At 38.1% G+C, this 17,266-nt stretch overlaps 1 protein-coding gene and 1 long non-coding RNA gene across 2 annotated transcripts in view; one reads left to right on the forward strand and one right to left on the reverse strand.

Annotated features, from left to right (window-relative positions):
- The window catches only part of NBAS (NBAS subunit of NRZ tethering complex), a 331,777-nt gene that overhangs the window by 245,696 nt on the left and 68,815 nt on the right, over window positions 1-17,266 (forward strand). The window lies entirely within an intron of this gene.
- LOC139075823 (uncharacterized) lies at window positions 11,065-16,449 on the reverse strand. The gene is made up of 4 exons (XR_011526698.1): window positions 16,250-16,449; window positions 15,519-15,658; window positions 11,484-11,599; window positions 11,065-11,337 (listed from the first exon to the last, which is right to left on the reverse strand). It is a non-coding gene; the product is annotated as an uncharacterized lncRNA (long non-coding RNA).

The following is a 17,266-nucleotide window of genomic DNA, read 5'->3' on the forward strand; positions in this document are numbered from 1 at the left end:
AGATATGATGTGATTAGGTAAGGGCGAGCTTATATGTAATCTCAGCCTTCATGTTTTATACTTCCCTCATGCTTTGAAATTCTGGTATAGCTGCATCCATAAATAAGGACGTGGAAAATACTCCTCTTACTTAGGAAATGCTACCCAGAAGTTTGTCAGGCTCCTTCTTTAAAAGCTCCAGGTGATCACTGAGTTAGAAGAGGTCTTTTGGTATCCTGCCTGGGGCTTCTCAACTTGGAATTGGATAGATATTAACCACCCTCTCCCACCCACCATGGGCCCACTGTTGCAGGTCCCACCATTTATTTTTGATGGGAACATGCTATCTCCTTCAGGTTAGAACAGAAAAGTGAGAACCACTTATCTAGTCTGTCCTCTGACTTTCAAGCATCATTTCTATTGATAACTAAGCCACTACCCCTAATATATATATATATATATATATATATATATATATATGGCATCTTTCTTTGGGCTCCTTATAGTTCCCACTTTTTGGTTCTGCCTTCAAGAGCCATGAAAACCATGTAAGGGCATCTCTTTTTCATATTATCACAGTTCAAATTCTCGAAGTAAGCTACTCTTCTTCCTTATCTTGTTTTCTTCCTTATCCTGTTGTCCAGACTATTTGACATAAAAATCTGGAAGAATAAATTTATCTTAAAAACCATGATGTGACCTGAAAATAAAATTTATTTCATTAAGTCTTGTCTCAATCAAAAGGCTCCATTGTAGCTATAATTTTAGGGTCTTCACAGTGCTAATATTTTTAAACTAAGGATGGCAGCGCATTTTTCACCATAATGAGCAATTGGTGTCTGAAACCTACGTAAAAATGTTCAGGTAGTGCATATTATTACCTGATTGCGTGACTTGCTGTGTGACTGTCTGGTGCATAACTTAAATGCATGTTATGTAGATTCAGACTGAATCACTAAGTATTTAGGCATTAGCTGTGTGCCATACACAATATTAGTTGCATTGGCGACATTAAGATATAAAAGACATTCCTGTACGAAATTTTAAATGAAATTTTTTTTCTTCTGCAATAAAATTATTATAATTGAGAATTACACTCCTCATGAAATTAGAAATTCTTTGAGGGGTAGGGATGGTGGCTTTTATCTCTAATTCTTCAGCTCCTAGCACAGTATAAAGTAGGTGCTCCTTAAGTGATTATTTAGATAATTAATTATTATCACAGATTGGTGACTTAAATCTTTTGATCTTTAGATGCCTTAACATTCTTTTTTTTTTATTTTTTTATTTTTATTGAGTTAATGATATGTTACAATCTTATGAAATTTCAGTTGTATATTATTGTCTGTCATTCGTGTTGTAGGTGCACCCCTTCACCCTTTGTGCCCACTCCCCACCCCCCCTTTCCCCTGGTAGCCACTAATCTGTTCTCTTTGTCTACATGTTTAAATTCCTCATATGAGTGGAGTCATGCAGAGATTATCCTTCTCTAACTGGCTTATTTCACGTAACATAATTCCCTCAAGGTCCAACCATGTTAGTGCAAATGGAATGATTTTGTTCTGTTTTACAGCTGAGTAGTATTCCATTGTATATATGTACCACATCTTCTTTATCCAATCATCTGTTGATGGGCACTTAGGTTGCTTCCATGTCTTGGCTATTGTAAATAATGTTGCAATGAACATTGGGGTGCATGGGACTTTTGGAATTGGTGACTTCAAGCTCTTTGGATAGATACCCAGTAGTGGAATAGCTGGGTCGTATGGTAGTTCTATTTTGAAATTTTGAGGAATCTCCATACTGTTTTCCATAGTGGCTGCACCAGTTTGCATTCCCACCAGCAGTGCATGAGGGTTCCTTTTTTTCCACAACCTCTCCAACATTTGTTACTATTAGATTTAGATATTTTTGTCATTCTAATGGGTGTAAGGTGATATCTTAGTGTAGTCTTGATTTGCATTTCCCTGATGATCAACGATGATGAGCATCTTTTCATGTGCCTATTGGCCATCCGTGTATCTTCTTTGGAGAAATGTCTGTTCATGTCTCCAGCCCATTTTTTTGATCAGGTTGTTTGATTTTTTTGTTGTTGAGTTGTGAGAGTTGTTTATATATTATGGATATTAAGCCTTTGTCAGACACATGACTTGCAAATATTTTTTCCCAGTTAGTGGGTTTTTTGTTTCCATTCTGTTTTCCCTTGCCTCGAAGAAGCTCTTTAGTCTGATGAAGTCCCATTTGTTTATTCTTTCTATTGTTTCCCTTCTCTGAGAAGACATGGTGTCCGAAAAGATCCTTTTAATACTGATGTCAAAGAGTGTACTGCCTACGTTTTCTTCTAGAAGGCTTATGGTTTCAGGTCTCACCTTTAGGTCTTTAATCCATTTTGAGTTTATTTTGGTGAATGGTGAAAAAGAATGGTCAATTTTCATTCTTTTACATATGGCTTTCCAGTTTTCCCGGCACCATTTTTTGAAAAGACTTTCTTTTCTCCATTGTATGCCCTCAGCTCGCTTGTCGAAGATAAGCTGTCCATAGATGTGTGGTTTTATTTCTGGGCTTTCAATTCTGTTCCATTGATCTGTGCACCTGTTTTTGTACCAGTACCATGCTGTTTTGATTACTGTAGCTTTGTAGTAAGTTTTGAAGTCAGGGATTGTGATGCCTCCCGTTTTGTTCTTTTTTCTCAGGATTGCTTTAGAAATTCGGGGTCTTTTGTTGCCCCATATGAATTTTAGGATTCTTTGTTCTAATTCTGTAAAGAATGTCATTGGGATTCTGATTGGGATAGCGTTGAATCTGTAGATTGCTTTAGGTAGAATGGACATTTTAACTATGTTTATTCTTCCAATCCATGTACATGGAATGTCTTTCCATCTCCTTATGTTGTCATCCAATTCTCTCAGAAAGGCCTTGTAGTTTTAATTATATAGGTCCTTCACGTCCTTAGTTAAATTTACCCTGAGGTATTTTATTCTTTTTGTTGCAATTGTGAATGGTATTGTCTTCTTGAGTTCTTTTTCTGTTAGCTCGTTATTAGAATATAGAAATGCTACTGATTTATGCAAATTGATTTCATACCCTGCAACTTTGCTGTAGTTGTTGATTACTTCTAAGAGTTTTCCAATGGATTCTTTGGGGTTTTCTATATATAAGATCATGTCATGTGCAAACAGTGAGAGTTTCCCTTCTTCCCTCCCTATTTGGATTCCTTTTATTCCTTTTTCTTGCCTGATTGCTCTGGCCAGGACCTCCAGTACTATGTTAAATAAGAGTGGTGATAGAGGGCATCCTTGTCTCGTTCCTGTTTTCAGGGGGATGGCGCTCAGTTTTTGCCCATTGAGTATGATGTTGGCTGTGGGTTTGTCATATATGGCCTTTATTGTGTTGAGGTAGTTCCCTTCTGTGCCCATTTTGTTCAAAGTTTTTATCATAAATGGCTGTTGGATCTTGTCAAATGCCTTCTCTGCATCTATCGAGATGATCATGTGGTTTTTATTCCTCAGTTTGTTGATGTGGTGTATCACATTGATTGATTTGCAGATGTTGAACCATCCCTGTGTCCCTGGTATGAATCCCACCTGATCATGATGTATGATCCTTTTGATGAATTGGTGAATTCTGGTTGCCAAAATTTGTTTAGAACTTTTGCATCTATGTTCATCAGTGATATTGGCCTGTAGTTCTCCTTTTTTCGTGGCGTCCTTGTCAGGCTTTGGTATCAGCGTGATGTTGGCCTCACAGAATGTGTTAGGAGTGTTCCATCCTCCCTAATTTTTTGGAATAGCTTGAAAAGGATAGGTATTAAATCCTCTCTGAAAGTTTGGTAGAATTCCCCAGGGAAGCCATCTGGTCCTGTGGTTTTATTCTTTGGGATGTTTTTGATTGCTGTTTCAATCTCTTTCCTTGTGATTGGTCTGTTCAAATTGTCTGCTTCTTCTTGAGTGAGCTTTGGGAGATTGTAGGAGTCCAAGAATTTATCCATTTCCTCTAGCTTATCCATTCTGTTAGCATAGAGTTTTTCGTCGTATTCTCTTATAATCCGTTGTATTTCTGCAGAGTCTGTTGTTATTTCTCCTCTTTCATTTCTGATTTTGTTTATTTGAGCTTTCTCCCATTTTTTCTTTGTACGTCTGGCTAGGGGTTTGTCAATTTTATTTATCTTCTCAAAGAACCAGCTCTTTGTTTCATTGATCCTTTCTACCACCTTTTTCGTTTCAATAGTATTTATTTCTGCTCTGATTTTTATTATTTCTCTCCTTCTGCTGACTTTGGACTTTATTTGTTCTTCTTTCTCTAGTTCAGTTAGGTGTAGTTTAAGATTGCTTACTTGGGACTTTTCTTGTTTGTTAAGATGTGCCTGTATTGCCATGAATTGTCCTCTTGATACAACTCTTGCTGTATCCCATATGTGTTGGTATGGCATGTTATCATATTCATTTGTTTCTAGGTAGTTTTTGATTTCTTCTTTAATTTCTTCAATGATCCATTGCTTGTTCAGTAGCGTATTGTTTAGTCTCCACAATCTTGTGCCTTTCTCAGCTTTTTTCTTGTAATTAATTTCTAGCCTAATCCCACAACTAGAAGGACATGCAACTAAGATATACAACTGTGTACAGGGGATGTTTGGGGAGATAAAGCAGAAAAAAAAAAAAAAAAAGATTGGCAACAGTTGTTAGCTCAGGTGCCAATCTTTAAAAAAAAAAAAATTTCTAGTCTTATAGCATTATGATCAGAGAAGATGCTTGTTATTATTTCAATTTTTTTGAATTTGTAGAGGCTTGCCTGGTTTCCCAACACATGGTCTATCCTTGAGAATGTTCCATGTGCACCTGAGGAGAATGTGAATTCTGCTGTTTTAGGATGAAGTGATCTATATATGTCTATTAAGTCCAATTGTTTTAATTTTTCGTTTAGCTCCACTATTTCCTTGTTGATTTTCTGTCTGGATGATCTGTCCATTTATGTGAGAGGGATGTTGAGGTCCCCTACTATTATTGTGTTGTTTTTAACATCTTCCTTTAGGTCTGTTAATAGTTGCTTTATGAACGGGTGCATAGATATTTATAAGCATTATTTCTTCTTGATGAAGTGTCCCTTTGATCATTATATATTGTCCCTCTGTGTCTCTCTTTACCTGCCTTATTTTGAAATCCGTTTTGTCTGATATAAGAATTGCAACACCTGCCTTCTTTTTCTTGCTATTGGCTTCAAGTATTGTCCTCCATCCCTTCTCTCTGAGCCTGTGTTTGTCCTTGGGGCTGAGGTGTGTTTCCTGGAGGCAACAAATTCTTGGATTCTTTAATCCATTTTGCCGCTCTGTGTCTTTGTATTGGAGAGTTCAATCCATTTACATTGAGAGTGATTATTGATGCATGTGGACTTCATGCTGTCAATCTGTCGCTCGTTATCTGGTTTTCCTGCATTACCTTTGTTTCTCGTCCTGTGTGCTTTAGCCTACTCATTGACTACTGCAATTTCTTATGCTGGGTTTTTTAGATTTTTCCTTATTCATGTTTTGTGATTCTGTTCTGTTTTTTAGTTTAGTGGCTACCCTGAAGTTTATGTTTAGAATCTCATGTATAATGTAGTCTATTCTCTGGTGGTCTCTTACTTACTTGGCCTAGAATGATTTTGTCCCTTTGCTCATCCCCTCCTAAATTATTATTTTCATTTCTTATTCCAACTCGTATTATGAGTTTGTAGTTAGAGTGATAAGATTGTCTTTGCTTCGGTAGTTTACTTACCTTTATCCTAATGCTATAGTTGAATATTTGCTATCCTATTCTGGTTCTAGCTATCTGTCTCCCTACTCTGTGGTTGGTGACCCCTTTCTCCCTTTTTTCTTTTTTCAGGTATGAGAGCCATCTTGAGGATTTCTTGTAGTGGAGGACTTTTGGTTACAAATTCCCTTAACTTTTGTTTTCTGGAAAAGATTTAATTTCTCCCTCATATCTGAAGGATATTCTTGCTGGATACAGTATTCTTGGCTGAAGATTTTTATCTTTTAAAGCTTTGAATATGTCACTCCATTCTTTCCTAGCTTGTAAGGTTTCTGTAGAGAAATCCGCTGAAAGTCTGATAGGAGTTCCTTTGTAGGTTATTCTCTTCTTTCTTGCTGCCCTGAGTATTCTTTCTTTGTCTTTCATTTTTGCCATTTGTACTACTATATGCCTTGCAGTGGGTCTTTTTATATTGACAAATCTAGGAGATCTGAAAGCTTCCTCTACACACATTTCTTCCTCAATCCCTAGATTTGGGAAGTTCGCATCTATAATTTCATTAAGCACACTTTCTGCTCCAATTTCCTTTTCCACGTTCTCAAGAATTCCTATGATCCTTAAATTCTTTCTCCTCATTGAATCTGCTATCTCTTGGAGATTTTCTTCATTCTTTTTAATTGTTAGTTCTCTTTTTTCCTCTGTCTGGAGCCATTCAGCCTGTCTATCTTCGATTATGCTAATTTGCTCCTCTGTGATGTCTACACGGGCATTCAGGGAATCCGTATTCTGTTTTATGTGGTCCATTGTGTTTTTCATCTCTAGTAATTCTGTTTGATTCTTCTTTATAATTTCAATCTCTTTTGTGAAGTAACTCCAGAACTCGTTGGCTTTTTTCTGTATCTTTCTCTCTACCTCATAGAGTTTTTTGATGATAGCTACTCTGAACTCATTTTCACTTAGTTTACCTATTTCCAAGTCCTCAGGACTTAATTCTGTGTTTTTATTGTTTTCCTTCTGGTCTGGAGCTTTTATAAATTGCTGGATGGTAGAGGAGCGGTTTTTGCTCATGATGGTAGAATTCGATTGCAGTTACAGCCTGTCGCCACTAGATGGGGGTCGAGAGCTGCGCGTTCTGAGCCCTCCGCCTTCGGGCAAGATGGTGGCGCCCAGCACGGTTTGCCGGGGGGGAGGGGCAGTTTCTCTCTCACGCTGGTCTGGATTCGGATCAGCTCTGTTCTCTGGTCTCCCAGGGCCCTGGCCTGATGGCGTCCTCGCATACGGAAGCTTTCCTCCATCAGCTGGTTTCCACTGCACCGGTGGCAGGAGTCCTGGATGATCCCCTGGTCGCGGGGCCCCTCCACCGCTCCTTCCCTCACCCGTGGCAGCGATCCCATACTCTAGGGGAGGGAGTGAAGTTCTCTCCTACCACGTTCCACCTCCTCCGAGGGCAGCTCCAGCCTGTCCGTTCTCTGTCTTTTTACTCTGTGGGTCTCTGACAGTCTCGGCATTAGGGGTCATTGGTTGAAATTCAGTTTTTCTGTTTCTTTGGTTTTATTTTGGAGGGGAGAGAGTCCTGGGTCAGCTCACCCTGCCATTTTGCTCCACCTTGCCCTAGATGCCTTAACATTCTTAAAAATTATTGAGGACCCTAAAGAACTTTTGTTTATTAAGATTGCATCCATTGATATCTATCAAATTAGAAATTAAAACCAAGAAATTTTAGAAATATTTATTTCCTTTAAAACTAGCAATAATGTACCCATTATAGATTGACATGAATAGCATATTTTAAGGGGAAATGACTGTATTTCTGAAAAAAAATTAATGAAAGAGTGACATCGTTTTACATTTACATGTCTGGCTTAATAGAACACAGCTGGATTCTCATATGTGTTGCCACATTCAGTCTTTGTTGTTTTGGCTGAAGTTAAGAAAATCTAGTCTTAGACAGATATGAGATTGGAAAGGGAGGAATGCTTAATAGCTGATTATTTTCGTTTGTTTGATACTACTCTGAAAATTAACAAGTGATAGATATTTAAAGACTAGTTGCAATGTGGAGTCTGAAACCATATCTTTGAACTTTTTGTCCTCTATTACATTAAAACCATTGGTCTAGATTGCACTTTGAATGGATCTTTTACCCCTGTATAGTTTGTAATAAAATGTCTTAGGTATTTGGAACATAGTGGTCCACTGACTTATGCAGATCGTCCAAATGTTGATACATTGCATTATACCATATCAACAAAATCACATGCATTAAGATGATCACTCATCTCAGCAGATGAGTTGTTTAGTATTGGGAAGCTGTCATGCTCACAGTGGTGGATACAAGTTTTCCAAAATTTTAATTTTTTCTTGAAAGCTCAAATTTTATCATTGGCAACAAATACTGTGAGTTGTTTTCCTTGAAGTGACAGGCTCACTTTGTTCACTTTGGAGAAAATATCTGCCACATTTCCAAGTCTGAATAACCATAGTTTGTTTGTTAGTTGTTCTTTCAAGCAAAAGTGATGATCCATGCAAAAGGCAGCTACTTCAGCTTGTAATTCAGACAATCATGCAAATGCTTTCTCCTTATTATGCTTCAGTATACAGGGAAGTGCCTTATGTATAAACCCATTTTTCATACAATATTAAAAACATATGCACTCAATGGTTAACATTTAATAAAATAATAAATTTTACTCCTTCATCAAGTGCGTTCTTAAGTGAAAATGCCAGTGAAGAACACAATTGAGTCTTAATATAGTTTGGTGCCACTCCCTTGATTTGTTCTAAGTGCCCACAGTGTTAGCCACTATTGCTTTTTTACCATTGTCCAAATGTCAATACAGTGAAAGGAGATAATGCCTTAGTGTCATAAAAATAATTTTGACTTTGCAGACCCTTTGGAAGAGTCTTGGACTCTTGTGGTTTGTGGACCACACTTTGAGAACCACTGTCATAGGTTATTGTTTCCAAAACCACAGCCCTCTTTGATGCCTATGTGAAAGATCATTTCAACTTCCTAAGTATTTATAATATAAATAAGAATAATGAAGATATCTTCTGGTAAGTACATAAGGGACTGTCTTAAAATTTCAGTTCCTTAAAATAGAATCACTTCTAATCAGCTTTCCTGGTGTAGAAGTCTTAGAAATAATTTGAAAATATAAGATGGAATGTGTGCATGGTAATGTCATTATACAACACTTTGAATTTATGAACTGTGCAACATATTTTTTCTTTCTACCAATTTTAGCCTTTATAATTTTTTTAGCTAATACATTTATCTTTTATCGTTACTCAAACTCAGCAGGGAGTTCTCTGGGAGAGACATATAAGAAAGGAGAAGGGGCTCAGAATAAGGGTGCACCTCCTCAGGGACTCTCCTTAAAAATTGTGCGCTCAGCTCTATTCCCAGGCCAGGATATCAGATCAGAGAAGAGTGATTTTTCCAGCGCCTATTTGCAGTAGGGTTTGAGGGTGATGCTTAGTCATAGTTCCTCCCCTCCTTCACTCACACCCACTTTTACAATTCAGAAAGATGAAAATAAACATCGAGAATAAATAGATATTAATAACTGTTGTTGAAAGGGCTAGAATTGATCTAGAGGCCAATAATCTCTCTTTCACTTTTACACTTGTTTGAAACTTGACTAGTTAGGGCTGCTCCAGAAAGTAATTCTGTAAAGAAGCCAAGCATGAGTAGATGGTGTGGACAGGCAGGTTGCAGACAAGGAACAGCTACACTGCACATGGCTTTTAGTCAGTTCTCATCCTGTGGGGGAGAGTATGGAGGAGCGGGAGAGAGATGCCAGACGTGTTCCTCCTATAGTTTGTCTGTTGACTGGTGTGAAAGTTTTCTCCTCATCCTGGAATGATGAGGAGTGGGCAGTGGCCTTTTTGTTCCCTATAAGCCTTAACTTATTAGGCTTAATAACAAAATCTCTTGCCAATGAGGGGAGAAAGGAGTCCAGAGTCTGTCAGGATGTGATCCTGGTGCTCCCACTTCATGAGGCCAGTCTTCTCATACCTACAAGTCTTTTGTTTTTTTTCCTCCTGAGGTTGGTAGTGGCAATTCAGCTTCTTCTTCCAGAGAGCTCTGAAATAGGTCAGAAGAGCACACTCTTCTAATTCCCTATAGACTAGGCCAAAATTCATTCTACTCCAGTTCCCATTTCAACTGAATTGATGATTAAAACTCATCAGAAGTTAAACAATGAACTTAAATGAGAGTAGAAAATATACCAAGTCTTCCAGGTCAGCAACTTTAAAATGGCCCAAATTTAAATTCCCATTATTAAATTCTCAGAGAGAAATTGACATCCTAAAAATCAAGTCCTCTTGCCCTTGCAGTTAAAGTTCAATTACATCAAAATACAAAATTCATAAGTTAACGAAAGCGAAGTCCATAGTGTATCTTTCCTGGTTCTGCTCTGTCTCAGCCAGAGAGGTCTGGTGTCGGTGTCTGGGTGATCCCAGGTTCCTTCAGCAGAATACACCTCCTTTCACTTGAGCAGTGTAACTTCTGCAGCAAATCTGAGGTTAAATTAATCGCACCTCAAGTTTTTCATGCATCTTATTTTAAAAACTCTAAAAGAACAATAGAAAAAATAAAATTCTATCAGCATCAGCCCCATAACCATGCAATTTCAAAAACTTGGGCAAATTTCAACCCCTGAAACAGCCAGCCAAGTGAAACAAGTTTCCTTGAATCCTGTTCTTAGTTTGGTTCCAACACACATTCCTAGAATGTTGGCTCGGTGGTGTGGAGGGAAGGAGAGTACACAGAGAAAACCTTACTGGGTTTAGCTGTGCAGGATATCAGGTCAAGCCAGTTGTCCAGAGCTTGGCTGGGAAGGTCTCCCATCAACAGGTTAACTGTGGCGTATGTTTGCTGTGGAGGAAGGAAAATCCATCCATCCATACTGTCTCCTCTCTGAGACTGACTTATTTTACAGGTCCGTGTCTGTAGTCACTGCCTTGTCCATTTCCCCATTGAAGCCCTGTGTTGTTCTCACTTAAGTATCACAGTGGCTGCTGTCACTGCCTTTTTGCTGTGGAATCCCACTTGTCTCAGAAACCTGTTTCCTTGGGAGGTTTGCCACTCATGCCCATGTGTGTTTCAGCTGAAAACCACCCTCAGTAGATCTCGCAACTGAAGGCAGTGTAGATGTTTTTGAAATCTGTGCTGCTAAGGACCTGGAGAGGACCACTACCTTTGTTTGGTGTTCATCCCTGAATTTTATGCTTGTGCTACTTCCGTGGGAATAGAAATATTTCTGTCATGTCTTTGGGGTTTGATTGGGAAAGAGCTGTAAATAACATCCCATCTTCCCAAGTTACCATCAGTTAAGAGAGAACAATCAGATAGATGGAAATCAAAATACCAGCTTTATTGTTGGTAGAATTGGGGTGGCGAATGTGGCTTGATTCTCCACATCAGCTTTCCTCGTGCTACAACCTGTGCCAGATCTTCAGACAACCCTGCCAAACTCACAGTTTAGGTCTGCAGAGCGTATGTGCCTTCTCAGAACGGCTGCCTCCCATCTTGATTTCTGTTCATGGGACCTGGAGAAGTGGCTTCTAGATCACTGCTGCCAGTGGAACTAGAATGGGAACCACATGTGGAATTTGGAGTTTTCTAGAGCCATGTTAAGAAAAGTAAAACAAAATAGGTGAAATTGTCGTAAGTATCATTTCAACATGTAATCAATATAAAAATATTATTGAGATTCCTTACATTCTTTTTTTTTAATATATACCCTTTGACATCCACTGTATACTTACAGCATATATCAGTTTCAGACGAGTGACATTTCAGATGCTCAGTAGCCACGTGAATGTGTTGGACAAATGTGCTTTTCTCAAACCGGAGTCTGGGCCTGACCCACAAATGTTTACCACTGGAAGGACAAAGGCAGAAGAAAAGTGTGTTCTCCTCACAGTCAGGCACTTCTCAAAAAGAAAGGGAAAGGACTGGCTATCCATAATCAACTTGTTATCCACGTGTCATTACATGTCACTCCTCCTCCCCGAGGAGTGAAAGGATGAAGAGAGAAGCAGAACTTACCTTCTTGGGCTCCGTAGGAGAACTTCCTGCGTTATGGGCCAAGGTAGAACTCCAAAGGGGGAGGAAATGGTTCCTCCCACACATACCCAAATGGATGTCAAGCTAACAGTAAATTATAAGACCTTGGAAATTATCTATCATCTACAGAAATCACTGTCCATGCTATATAATAATGGTGATAATAGCTACCATTTATTGTTCACAATTACATACCAGGCACTGGCTCGACACTTTACCTTATCTCTAGTAATCATCACAACAGCCCTGCAACATAGGTATTTTATCTCAGTTTAGAAATGGGTAAACTGAAGGTTGGAGGTTAAGTAATTTGTTCAAGGTCAGAAGCCAGTTAGGAGCTGAGCCAGAATTCTGTGCCCAGTCTTATCTGCTCAGTGTTAGAGGTCTTTAGCAAATGATAATCCTTTTCTTCTTTAGGTAGGAGCCCACTATTTTCTGAGGCAACCTATGCGTTTATTGTGTACGTTTGTCATTCTCTTATATGCACCCCACATCCGCCTGTTTGATCTGTCCTCCTTTCTATAACAACAGAGAAATGGAGGCACTTCCCCCTCACCATGGCTGCTCTTTGGGTAATGGAGTAAATTATACCATCCATCCCCCAACGGTTTATATACCCGTTTCTTCTTGATTCCTCGGATAATCTGGATTCCATGTGTTTCAACTTTAATCACCTTCTCCTTGGCACAGTTTATTTTATATGTGTTCTTCCTTAAAAAAAAAATCCCTCTGTGTATTAGTTTTCTAGTGCTGTTGTAACTAATTACAACAAACCTAGTGGCTTAAACACAAATTTGCTGTCTTAGACTTGTGTAGGTTAGAAGTCAGACAGGGCTTCACTGGGCTAAAATCAAGATGTCAGTGGGGCTGCATTGCTTTCTGGAGGCTCCAGGGGAGAATCCATTTCTTTGCCTTTTCCAGTGTCTAGAGGCTGCCCTCATTCCTTGACTCGAGACCTCTTTCCTCCATCTTCAAAGCCAGTAACATTACATCTCTCACACCCTTCTGTCTGCACATCTTTCTCTCTGATGAAAGCCTGGAAAGGTTCTTACTTTTAAGGATTTGCGTGATGACGTTAGTGCCTATGTGGGTAATCCAGGATAACCTCCTCATCTCAGGTCCATGCCGCTAATCACATCTGCGGTCTCTGCCAAGTAAGGTAGCATATTCAGAGATTTCAAGGATTAGGATGTAGACATCTTTGGGAACTGTAATTCTGCCTATCTATATCTTTACATATAAAAAGGTTTTAGAGACTTTATTGGCTTTCTAAGGCTTTATAAGAAGGTTTTATAAAAAGCACTAAAGTTAAAAACCAAAATGGAAAAATGGTAAAAATCATTGAAAAATATTTAACTGAAAGTTGAAATCTACTCTCTTAATACAACAAATTTTTGTTTATCTGTGAGTAAATGGATTTTAGTTTATTCAAGATTTAACATTTTTACTTTAAAGCCAAATAAACTACATGCATCTCTAATTACTCATGTGTGTATATGTGTGTGTGTATATTGATCTTTATTGGAGTATATATTACAGCAATGAATGAAGTTCTTTTGATCATCATGATTTTCTAAATTGAGAGGATGTATATCTAATACACATTTGTCTTAGAAGACACTGCATTTCTGAAGCTCCTGTTCCTAAGGGGAAAGTGGCATACTCATATATCTTTTGGGACTTTCGTTTTTTAGAGCAGTTTTAGGTTTACAGCAAAATTGAGAGGAAGATACAGAGATTTCCCATACACTTGCTGCCCCTGTACATGCATAGCCTCCTCCATTATCAACATCCCTCACCAGAAGATATATTTGTTACAATTGATGAACCTATATTGAGACATCATAATCACCTAAAGTTGTAGTCTACCTTAAGATTCACTCTTGGTGTTGTATGTTCTGTGGGTGTGGACAAATGTGTAATGACATGTATCCATCTATCCATCATTAAAATATCATACAGAGTATTTTAACTGTGCTAAACATCCTCTGTGCTCTGCCTATTCACTCTCTACCCCCAAACCCTGGCAATTACTGATCTTTTTACTGTCTCCCTAGTTTTGCCTTTTCTGGAATGTTATATAGTTGGAATCACACACTATGTGGTCTTTTCAGATTGGTTTTTTTCACTTAGTAATATGCATTTAATGTTTCTCTATGTCTTGTCATGACTTGATTAGGTTTATTTCTTTTTAGTGCTGAATAATAATCCATTGTCTGGACGTACCACAGTTTATCCATTCACCTACTAAAGAACATCTTGGGCACTTCCAAATTTTGGCAATTATGAACCCACCTGCTATAAACCTTCATGTGCAGGTTTTATGAAATAAGTTTTCAGCTCCTTTGGGTAAATACCAAGGAGTGCATTTACTGGATTGTATGGTAAGAGTATGCTTAGTTTTGTAAGAAACCCCTAAACTGTCTTCCAAGGTGATTGTACCATTTTTCATTCCCACCAGCAATGAATGAAAGTTCCTGTTGGATCACATCCTCACCGGCATTTGATGTTGTCACTGTTCCAGATTTTGGGTGTTCTAATAGTTCTAATAGGTGTATACTAGTATCTCACTGTTGTTTTAATTTGCATTTCCCTAAGGATATATGATTTGGAGCATCTTTTTATATGCTTATTTGCCATCTGTTTATCTTCTTTGGCCAGGTTTCTATTACAGTCTTTGGCCCATTTTTTAATCAGGTTTTTTTTAAATTGTTTTAAGAGTTCTTTGTGTATTTTGTAGAACAGTCCTTTATTAAATGTGTCTTTTACAAATATTTTCTCCCAGACTGTGGCTTGTCTCTCATTCTCATTATGTTGTCTTTTGCAGCCCCAAGTTTTTAATTTTAGTGAAGTCTAGCCATCAATTATTTTCTTTCACAGATCATGCCTTTGGTATTGTATCTAAAAACTCATAGCCATACCCAAGGGTGTCTAGATTTTCTCTTATGTAATCTTCTAGGAGTTTTATAATTTTGTGTTTTAGATTTAGGTCATGGTTCATTTTGAGTTAGTTTTTGTGAAGGATATAAACTCTTTGTCTGGATTCATTTTTTTGCATGTGGATGTCCAGTTGTTTTAGCACCATTTATTGAAAAGAAGAATTTTGCTCCATTGTTTTTCCTTTGCTCCTTTGTCAAAACTCAGTTGGCTGTGTTTATGTGGGGCATCCTCATTTGTTAGCCATTTTTCCCCCTAAATTTTATGATGTTCATTGTTGCAATTTTGTAACCATACTAAACTTGACTATGAAAGTGTTATAAAAATTACTTAGTGTTATGGGGTGACTAGATGTTAACTCATAATTTTCTTTTTCTTAATCTCATAATAAGTATTTTGCCCATTGATCTCTGGTTTTGGCAGTCATCATTTGATGCCTTTGATTATGAACTGAATGAGTTTTATTGACTCCACATGCATTTAGAAAATGTTTATGTGAGCCTTTTTTCATTGCTGTTGTTCTAAGTGCTGTAAACAAATAAGAGACTGCCAAGCTCTTTGCCCTTGAGAAGCTCACAGTTGATTGGAGCAAGTGTATGTATGCATATCAAATGACTTAAAATTTAATATAAGAAGTACTGTTTAAGGATCTTAACAAGTGCTGTGTGTACAAAGGAAGACATAATCAGTAAATATTTATTGGATGCCTGTTATGTTCCAAGCACATATTTGCTAATAACGATACCCAATAATGACTATTTCAGAGTTTTTAAATGTGCAATGTATACTACTCTCACCTGACTTTCAGCTAGCCTGTGTGTGTTATTATAGTTGTCAACATTATCCTTCCATTCCTGTACTTGAATGTCTTTGCCTTTAAGGAATTGTTTTCTTCTTTTTTCCAAGGTGAGAGTTTAGTTTGATAAGCATATCCTATCTGAAAAAAATGCAAAAAGCAGTAGCTTAGGAGATAAGCATAGAAGAGCAAATCTAAAAAGGAATTGTTTTTCCCAATATGACTGTCAAAGGCACAGAATAAATGGAAACAGATAGAATACTTGAAAGATAGAGAAAACATACTTGATATAACATAACATAATTTACTCATAAATAAATAAGATATAGACAGTCGAGAAAAATGATCTTCTGTTAGAAGACTCCAAAGAAGGGAAAGGCTTCCCATTAAAGGTTTTGCGGTATTTACACTTCCAAAGTTGATTATTTGTTTTACTTGCCCTTTTTCCATTTATTAAAAGTAAAAAATCCATACGTTTCTAGAGAAATCAATCTCATTTTCCCTTTTGGCAGAGCATTTTCATGTTTTCAAGTATGCATCATTGGTTAATTCGTTCATTCACTGAACAAATATTTATTGAGTGCTGGGGAAGAGAGTTGATAAGATGGCCCTTAATGATCCTTACCTTCCAATGTTTAATCCCTTATGTAATCCTGTCTGCTAGAGACTGGCTGGACTTATTGATTTACCTCTAATAACAGAATATAGCAAAAATGAGGGGATGCCACTTACAAAATTAGATTACAAGAAGCCTAGGGCGTCGTTCTTGGGCTTTCTCTCTCTCTCTCTCGGGTCACTCACTCTTGGTTTCCATAGCTGCCATGTTGTGAAGAGCCCCACATGGCAAGAGACCAAGGCTGCTAACAACCATGTGAGCAAGTCTGGAAGAGGATCTCCTCCTGCCACCCAACCAAGTCATCAGATGAAACCACAATCTTGGCCAGTGGTTTGATTGTTACCTCATGAGAGAGCTTAATCCAAAGGCACCACCTAAGCCACACCCAGATATATGATTCACAGAAACTATGAGATAATAAATGTTTGAAGCTTCTGAATTTGGGTAATTTGTTATATACCAGTGGAAAATCACGATCAGTGCCTGCTACATATCAGAAATTGTTCTCAGTTCTAGGTATATAGCACTAAGCAGAATAGACAAACAACTCTGACCTTGGGGACCAGACACTAGGGAAAGGTGGAAACTAGACAATAAACAAAAATGATTAAGTTCAGACACGTGAAATGGTAATGAATACAAGTGAAAAATAAACCTGGGAAGGACTCAGGAGTGCAGGACAGCAGGACTGTTGCAATTTAAAGTAAGATGGTCAAAGAAGACCTCACTGAGAAAGTAACATCTGAGCAAAGACCTTAAGGAAGTAAGTCAGCAACAAGCTACTTGGTTGTCCAAGGTAAGATGGATTAGGAGGTGAAAGTCCTCACAGGGAACGTGCTGGGACTGTTTGAGGAACAGCAAGGAGGCCAGTGTGGCTGGAGTGGAATGAGAGAGGAGAGCAATGGGAAACGAGATCTGGTCAAAGAGGTGATAGGAGACACAGGGCCAGCTTGTATGAATGAGAAGCCATTGGAGAGTTTTGATTGGATCTGGCATTTTAACAGGATCACCTTGTGGCTGTATTGAACATACTGTAGGACATAATGGTAGAAGCAATGAGACCACTTAGAAAGCAAGTCCAGTTTTCCAAGTAAAAGATAAGGATGGTTTGGATTAGAGTAGTATCAGTGAAA

Source organism: Equus przewalskii, chromosome 14 (genome assembly GCF_037783145.1).
Source record: "Equus przewalskii isolate Varuska chromosome 14, EquPr2, whole genome shotgun sequence".
NCBI classification, from domain to species: Eukaryota; Metazoa; Chordata; class Mammalia; order Perissodactyla; family Equidae; genus Equus; species Equus przewalskii.